The 8991-nt window shown below is 44.7% G+C and overlaps 1 protein-coding gene across 2 annotated transcripts in view; it reads right to left on the bottom strand.

The window, feature by feature from the left end:
* fignl2 (fidgetin like 2) overlaps positions 1-8991 on the bottom strand; it is an 18163-nt gene that overhangs the window by 5755 nt on the left and 3417 nt on the right. The window lies entirely within an intron of this gene.

The raw sequence follows: 8991 nt of genomic DNA, 5'->3' as shown, positions 1-8991 counted from the left end.
TGCCTGCTCTCTCTACCCCCCTCCCCCCCACCTACCACCCACCAATTGCCCCACCCACCCACCCACCGTACACCACAGCACCAAAAGGCCCAGTGGCCGGCTGGACAGACAGAGGGAGGGAGAGAGGGCCTGTGTGTGGACAGTGTTGTAGAGAGAGTGAGAAAGAGAAAAAGAAAGAAGGATAGAAAAAGAGAGGGGGTTGGGTTAGGATTTGCAGCATAGTGTGCTATTCATCAGCACAGTCTCCCATGGAACATTGGGAAAGTGGAATGTGTGTTCCTCTGGCTGACTTCAGCATGGCCCATGGTCTGATTGATCATGGATGCTCCGGAGTGAAAACATCACAGAAAAAATAAGAGGAAGAGACAGCCAAAGAAAGAACAATACAGTTTTGATCATTTTTTCCCCTCACCCTCTCCATGTAGAGTTGCAAAACTTCTAACGGTTAAAAAAAACAAAAAAAAAACGCTGTAATTGTATCAATTCTTTACTGATGACACTCTTATTTTTCAAACTTTCGTTAGGCTCTAAAATAAAAATAAAATAAAAATGGCTCTAAAATGTTCATGCAAAATCTTCAAATGAACCCAGTTTCAGATTAGATTTCTGATTATTTTACTCCTTATTGTCGAACTGTTTTGTTTAAATGTAAAAACATTGACAGCATTTCCCTGTCTGTAGACCGTACTGTGGAAACTTTAAATCCCCTTTTACAGCATCAGTGTCCTGACAACCTGTGTGTTTATGTGTGCATTAAACACGCCTTTCACAATATTATAGTTATAAAATCATCGGTTTCACTGGAGACTAGCACTACCTCTTACTGAGGCATTAGCCTGACATTCCACACATAGCTTGGCATTATTGAACTGCTATGATTTACCCTGAGGTGACAACTAGTCCGGCTAGAAAAGGTAGGTAAAAAGGAATAAGGCAAGAGCCGTCATTACTTGCCTCCCTGCTTTTCCTTTCAGTGAACGCCTGATGATTCATTATTCATGGCTGTCTGTGTGCGTAGCTGGCCTTCTTATTGCCATTTAAATCAAATCTCAATATCCACAGCCTGTGATTTTGCTGCTGCCACTGATCTCCTACTCTCTGGATCACACCTCAACTTTGCCCTCTTTATTTTTTTGCCCCACTTTCCAAACCTCCCCATGTGTGTTTTCAGATTGCGTTCTGTTATTTATTCAGTCAAATGAGACCAGCGGACCAGATGGCCGTTGGATTATCATCTCCTTCATATTCAAATCCACTGCCTTCACTTCCCAATGACCAAACCAGTTCAAGTGCTTCGCTAAGCTGCGGCCGGCCCACACACCCACACGACTCACCACAACAAGACAAACAGGGACATTCTCACACTCAGTTTTACAAACATGTTGAAGACATTGGCTTGTCCACACCCTGATGACCACATATTTCTGTGGTTTGACTTGTAGGTCTTTGTCCGGGCTGCAGAAACCATATATGTCCTGCAGGCCCTTCCCATCTGCAGCCCAACCAGTTTGTGAGCAGCCCAATAATGGGGCCTGTGTGTGACAGAGATGGATGGGAGCCCAGGGGAACTCATAAAACCTGCAGCGGGGAGGGAGAGATGGAAGGAGGGAGGGAGGGAGGGATGGTGGGAGTGGAGAGAGTGGACAGCAGGCGCTTCGTACCCTCTAAGTGGACTGTAGCGGGCATTAGAGGACTCAGTGAGGCGGGATAACTGCTGTCCACTCCATCATCACTGAAGCGCCAATACAGAGCAGACTTCTTTGCCCCCCCCCAGCCAAATTTAATGACCAGCTGCTTATACCTGCAAAAACCAATTCACTTTTAGATCCAGTCATTTCTAAGAGGAGGTGCAACGCTCGCTATAACACTTCCTGTATGCACACACTGAGTGAGAGGGCGCCAATCATTGCCGATGACCACAGCAGGGCTTCATCGAATTTAGCCCTTTCCATGTAATTAGATCTTGCCTTTTGTGGGATTGTGGTTTTTACGGCAGTGGCTCTAATCTACACTTCTACTTAAATCGGAGCCATCACGTAGATTAATTCACAGGAGGGACGGCAAGAAAGCTAAGATTAGAAGTCGGAAATCAGGGCAACATGTGCCTACGGACTGTGTAATCTACAAAGTGAGAACAATATACTGTTGCAACATGAGGTGTTTTTTTTTTTAATCTTAACTAATAAAAAAAAGTCAGTCCCACTAATTTGAAATCAGGCTATTATAAAAAGAAATACTAATTTGCAATGAATAACAATAACAATAATCTATGTCAGGTGACTGCATGTTGTTTTGAAGCTGGTCTTGTGTCGTTATACATACTTCAAAAAATGTCATATATATACACATACATATCTGATTGGTTGCATTAACCAACTTAACATAAATATACAACGCACACTGCGCTCCGCGGGGGCTGATAAGAACCTTATTTTATGCACAGGGAACTTCTCGCTATTTGTTTGCCGTGTGCTCTCGGCCCCAGGAGACACAGATGTTCTCCTGCTGACCGCCTTACTGTCTGTGCAGCCATTGTGGTGGACGGTCGTCCAGCAGACGTGCGTGGCTTTGACAATCCAGTTGGTCCTGAGACAAAGCCTGAAGGATCCCATTGTCAGGGGCCTGTCTAATTATGGAAATCTTATTAATCTATTCAGCAGCAGTCCACCGACAGCTTTTGTGTTAGCCTGGGATTTATTGAGGGACCTGTGTGAGCAACATCTCATTGAAGGAGTGCGGGATAGAGACGGTGGAGCGGCTCTCTTCTGTTGAAACCTAATTTACTTTCAAACGGACCCAGAAAATAAAATTAGACCAGTTATGGAACATGAGGGCAGAGTTATGTTGGATTTTCTTTCTGTAAATTCAACTTTCATTTGCCCAAATTTATCTGGTGCAGTCCGAGTAGCTAATGCTGACTGTGTGAAACTGGAATAGCCTTTGACCCATAAAAACTGGAGGAGACTCTGTTGTGGTTTCCTATAAAAGACGTATCAGTGGCCAAAGTGAAACGTTATCCTGGCAGGAAGCCCAGGGACGGAGAGCTCCGATGCCGTTTCACTATTCCCCCGGGGTTGCTTTCCCCTTCTCCCTTCCCGGCACTTTTGTTTTCTTTACCCCGAGGAACAAAACGGACACGGATGCAACAAGCCTTCTGGGACGGTGTGCTATTAAACTGTGCCGATTGTGAAGAGGCCGCTTGTAAACAAGGGCGCTGTGGATCAATCCAATCAAGGTTCTATTCAGAGCTCTACCCCCAACCACTGACCAGAGAAAACACATGCACTCCATCATGCAGCTTCGCACAGAAAAAACATGCAATGGAGTCTAATTCATTAATTAACATTGTAGTGTTAGATTATAATGATCTGTAGAGGGTTGATTTATCTGATCGCATTTACATTTAAATACCAAAATAATACACTGCAAAAAGAGTTCCTGCCTTCTTCTATGTTATCATTGTTGTTGCCATTGTTGAAATTATATCATTGATTATAATTATATGACAGCAATGTGTTAACTAAAAGTAATCTTCCACCTTCCAATAATCAAATAGTTCTTAAACCATTAAACATGCACACACACACACACACACACAAAAGAATTGTGTCAAATAGAATATTACCATATTTAGATCATTTCTTATTTTAGAGGATTTTCTGGCATGTGACAAACCCCTTTTGGGCCCAAAACTAAACTAAATTGTGTCTGACATTGTCTGACATCTGACTTTTTTAATAAAACATTCCATCCTGTTTTGAGAATGTTTGTCAAACTAATGACTCAACTTTGTCAAGCACGAAGCCAAAGTGGAATGACAAGAGAAAAATGAGAGAAGGTCAGGGTGCGACAAACACCACATTAGTGCTGATGAATCACAAACTTGTTCTGACGATTGCATCAGTTGTTATGTATTCAGTGAGCACAGGCTGATCAATGAGTTACTGGATGAAACTTCCTGCTCGACAGACACAAATATGCAGAAGATTCTCCAAAACACTGATTTTAATTTCAGCTAAAACAGGTATGAAAAAAAAATACAGCTTTGAAGGAAGGCAAATATTCATGACTTTAGATTGTTGTATCAGCCAGGAGGCACTTGGGTATCTGTTATTTATCAGAGTTTGTTATCTTGATTTGTTGTTCACTCTTGAAGGCCGTTAAGTCCTCTGTTCTCAAGTTCACTGTGATTTATGGCACTAATATCAGGCAGGACATTTTCACTGGGCTGCGGCTGTCCTGCCGCTGCATTCTACCTGGGCTGTCATAAAAACACCAATCTCCGAGGCCGGCTGCATTTTACTGCCTGGCAAGTGGAGACAGTGGAAAATTGTCTGTGGACGTTCTCTCACTTTGGTATGAAATACACATTTTATCAGCTCTTGCACTCCTTGCGCCAACGCACTGACAAATAATAAATTCCTCACATATATTGGGGATTATGTTTTGCTATAATAAAGTCGTGTTACACAAAGTCGAGTTAACTCGTAAAATAATATCGCACAGATGCCGAGTGGCCTGCCTTATTGTGTGGGGTTCTGCCAAGAAGCTGTTAAAGGAAGTGCGAGGTCAGTCCACGGGTCCCTTCCCAAACCGCCTTAAGACGAGGATAATGCACACACCAGACAACAGGCTTCATAATTTATCAGCCATGCATAATTGGGCATCGCTAAGGAAAATTATTATAAATCTATGTGTTAGTCACAGAGCTGCTATCAATCAAAAGAAACACAATCCCACACTCCCACTCAGCCTCTCGCTCCCTCTGGCTCATCTGCTCCCTCTTTTCATGGCCCTAAAAAGATGTAATAACAGAAGAGTGCGGGAGCTCTGGTGGGGAGTTTTCACACCTGCTGCCCAGAGCGCGAGCAGACGCAGCTCTTTTCAAACACGCCTCACCAGCCCAATCCCAGGAGGAACCAGCCCATCTCCTGCAGTGGCATTGAGGGATGTCCTCTATACGTTAAATGTGCTACCTCTCCTTTCCTGTAGCTGTAACGTTCCCTCTGTCTGAGGAGGAAAGAGATATCTGCATCTGTACTCCGTGTTTCAGCATGACAGCGTGACTTACTCTATTTTTTTTTATTTCATCCCCCTGTGGGAATGTTTCAGCCTGGCAGTCAGGACAGTTTTTGTCAGCCCGTGCAGCTAGAACTCTTTTATAAGAACAGAATGACAGCACTGGACTCTGTTGGGCTGCAATGAATGATCATGTCCATGGCTGAGTAATCGGAAATTGTGTTTGGTCTATAACAAGTAGCTAAACATGAAAAAAAAGTCAGAAGGTGTTGGCAAAACCTAAACGCATGAACATTTTGTTCAAGGATCTTCAAGGATTATAGGATCATAGCAAAAAAGGAACAAAATAGATCACATTTTACAAATTAAATTAGAGAACTTTTTTTAAATAAAAAAAAATAGATTTGTGTATATATATAGATTTAAATAATCATATATATTGTTTATGTTAATAAATAATTAATAATAAATAATATATGTAAATAAATGTTAATATATTACCGCCTGAGTATTGAACTACAGAAACCAACTTCCATCCGACGTATTAGTGGAACATCTCCAGTTCATTAACAGGGGACCAAATGTTTGTTTTGCCGTTAAAGCTCGTTGATTTGCAGCGTGGGTGGACACAGGAGCCACAGCCAAACAACTCAGTGGCATTTTTCCTCAACAGTGAAGAATTGACAAACGTGTTTAGAATTGCTAATGACGGTGCAGCAAAGAGAAAGTTGCCGTCTGAATGCATGCTCATTTTTACAGCCCCTCTCTCAACTGCCTCCAAAAAAAAAACTAGAAAGCCTCCGGAATAATTGCTGGATGCGTCACTTCATGCTCGTAATTTTAGAAACAACTTCCCCATCCCCCGTGCCTGCTAATGCACATCCACAAATGGTGAACAACCCCCCGCCCCCCCACCCCCGTCCTTCAAGAAAAACAGGGTTCCTATTTTCTGTGACTGCAGGCTGGCTTTAGGTCATTGTGTCCACTAATATATCAAAGAACAGCTGTCCTAAGGCTCTGTGATGACCAATCACCCCTTCCATCTGTCTCACTAGACCAATCTCAGCTCTATCTCAGCCTATTCAGCTGCATCTTTCTCCTGCAATCTCCGTCTTTCCTTATCCACAGCCTACAAACCTCCTCGCTCCTTGACCAACGTTCCCAGAGCGCATGTTGTATATTCCCATCTTTCGGTCCAAATTCCCCGCCTCCTGCCTGCCCTCCACCGACGCTGGGATTAGTTGTTTTCTGTTTGTGCACACTCAAATTAGAGAAAGCTCAGTCTATTAAACCAAACAGTCCCTGGTACTGCTCCCTGTATTTTATGATCCTTGCAGTTAATGCCATAACAATTTAAGTACGTTATTCCTCAAGTGCAGTCATTTACTAATTAGCTGTGCTGGTGTGAAAGACATTGTGTCTCATTGTTGAGCTGTGAATTCTGCTGCCTCAGGAATCCAGTGAAGTGTTGCCATCTAAATGAGCCTCACCACCCAGCTCCTTAATTTGGCCCTTAACGGTGGTGGAGGTCTCCTTAATGAGCTGATGAACCCTCAGAGAGACACAGCAGAGGGCCGCTGGACCCGTGAGGCTCCGGGTCCCTAACCTCCTTCTCTAGTGGCATGCAAACATACACACAACCACACACACATACTGCAGGCTAATTAGAGCCCATTCACACCCTACACTAACGATCCCAGCTCCTCTTTACAGACGCTTTAGCGGGCTGTGTGTTTACTCAAGGGCCTCAGGTCCCGCTGCTGCACCACTCATACCCCCTCTGCCAACAATGGGAACAGACACTGGCATGGCCCTCCAACCTGCTCCTTTAGGGGCCAGCAGAAGATGCACTCCTTTTTCTATACAAACTACTCCATGACTCGACCGATTCATTCACAAAGACACTTGTACAAAACATAAAAACAGAGCCAGAGAGGGAGAGGGGTCGGTCAGAGGAGAGCTATAAAAACTGCCAGATCTGGACGGTGTGTAGTTACCGTGTGTGTGTGTGTGTGTGTTTGTGTGTGCACACTGTTTTAAAAGAAAAGGTATGGCCACACCAGCAAGACCCCTCCTCCCCCCGCCCCCTCCTCTGCAACAAGAGTTAGGGCACTCCTGGGTTGGCGGCCTGGGACTGATTTAAGAGTGTGTTTGAAGTGAAGATTACAGATTCTTTGCACCAAATCCCTCCAGGAGTATCCATGGCCCCTGGAATCTCTCTCAGGTTTCTTCTCAGGTCCAGCCACGGCTGCTGGCCCCAGCTTGAAGTCCTCTGGACCGTCCGGAGAGGAGGACCAAGGTCTGACACACAAATGTGGTCTGACTTTAATGCCTCAGTCCAGTTTAGTGCCCGTCCTCTGTGTGTGTCACCTTCCATACACTGTCTGTGTGCTGAGGCAGAAGTGCCCTCAGTGGGAGACAGAAATAGTGATGAGATGTGGGAAGGCTCAACATTCCCACAAAGGGAATTTCATCACACAGGTGAGAGTCTTCACATGTCCTGCACATATGCAGAGTCCATTTTTGTTCATGACTACAGTCTTTAAGCGAAAGACAGTGAGCTGCAGTGTCACCTGCATGCACACGGGTGTGTTTGTGTGTCACTGGTCTGAGAGTAAACAGCGAGACTACCTGACACCGCTGTGTCCAGTCCTGCACGATCCTTCTCTACACACACACACACACACAGGCTGTCTTGAAGCCATATCAAACTCGCAGAAGCGCAGCTTCACAACAGAGCTCTGTGCAGCAGAAACCACCGAGCTGCCAAAACTGAGCAGATGAAAACTAGCTCTGTGTTCCTCCATCATAAAAGCCATTCACACACAAAGGTTGGTACATAAAGTACTAGAAGTGAAGGACCAGCAGCGTGTAGGTTCTGGAGGCATGCTAACTATTCCACCAGCAGTTTGTGACATTCTTGGTCACTCCGTCCACTGCAGCAGAACTGAATGTGTTCAGCCAGTGTGGGCTCGCAGGCTGCAGGGAGTCAGTGGAAGGTCCAGTAAAACAAGAGCTTTCAGCCGGCTGCTGAAAATGAATGGTCTACTTGTGTTACTAAAGCAACTAATTGGATTGGATTGGTTAGTTAAAAAAAAAAAAAAATTTTTTACAGGGGAAAAAGAAGTCGTAATTCAAGCACTTGTAAAAGTTTGTGTTTAACGAGTGGTCAAACGCTGGCATCAGCTATTTCACTTGTATAAAATCTTGTCAGCTCCACTCATGAGGCTTTTGTATTCACACACCCACACACTTGCTACACGCTCGCGCTTGCAACACAGTTTTTTTTCCTTTGCAAAACCAAGCATTTTTACAATCAATTATGATGTAATAGTTTTTAAAGTATCCATTCTGTGTCATATCCTTCCTTTCTTGTAACTGTCATGCTCATAATGCTCCTTTCAGGCAAATTAAGAGCTGGTAAAAAGGGGCTGCTGCAGCCTGGGCCACAGAGGCAGCCCCATGCTGGCCGGCAAACAATGCTGTTTCTGAGAGTCAGTGCACTGGACTCAAATGAAACCTGGTGGGTGGGTGAGAAAGGGGGAGGCTAAAGCTGGACGCAACAGTTATTAGGTCAGCATTTCAGAGAGAAAAAGACAGAGGAGGACATAAAGGGGAGGCAGAGCAGGAGGAAGCAGGGCGGTAGGTCCGGAGCTGTGTTAGTAAAATGACACTGGATGAACCGCGGAGCTGCTGCTGCTCAAACCATCAGGCCCTCCATTCTTCCCATGTCCTCCCTTTCCTCCCCCTGTGTCTCTTCCGCCTGATGATGAAACATTATGGGGCCAGTGGCCACAGTTTAGCATTTCCCAAAGGCACGCAATGGAAAACAGAGGAGTTTCTGCACCGAGGCGTGCGCTCTTCAAGAGAATCACCTGTGAACTTTTACTTCTGTCTCCAAGTTGCGCCACACAGTGTTCACAAATGATTACTTTTGGAGGGAGGGAGCATTGATTGAGGCAAAGTCCACTG

The sequence above is a fragment of the Cynoglossus semilaevis genome, chromosome 10, assembly GCF_000523025.1.
Source record: "Cynoglossus semilaevis isolate Cse_v1.0 chromosome 10, Cse_v1.0, whole genome shotgun sequence".
Taxonomy (NCBI): Eukaryota; Metazoa; Chordata; class Actinopteri; order Pleuronectiformes; family Cynoglossidae; genus Cynoglossus; species Cynoglossus semilaevis.
Note: the sequence above shows the minus strand (reverse complement) of the source record. Positions and strands in the feature narration are given on the sequence as shown.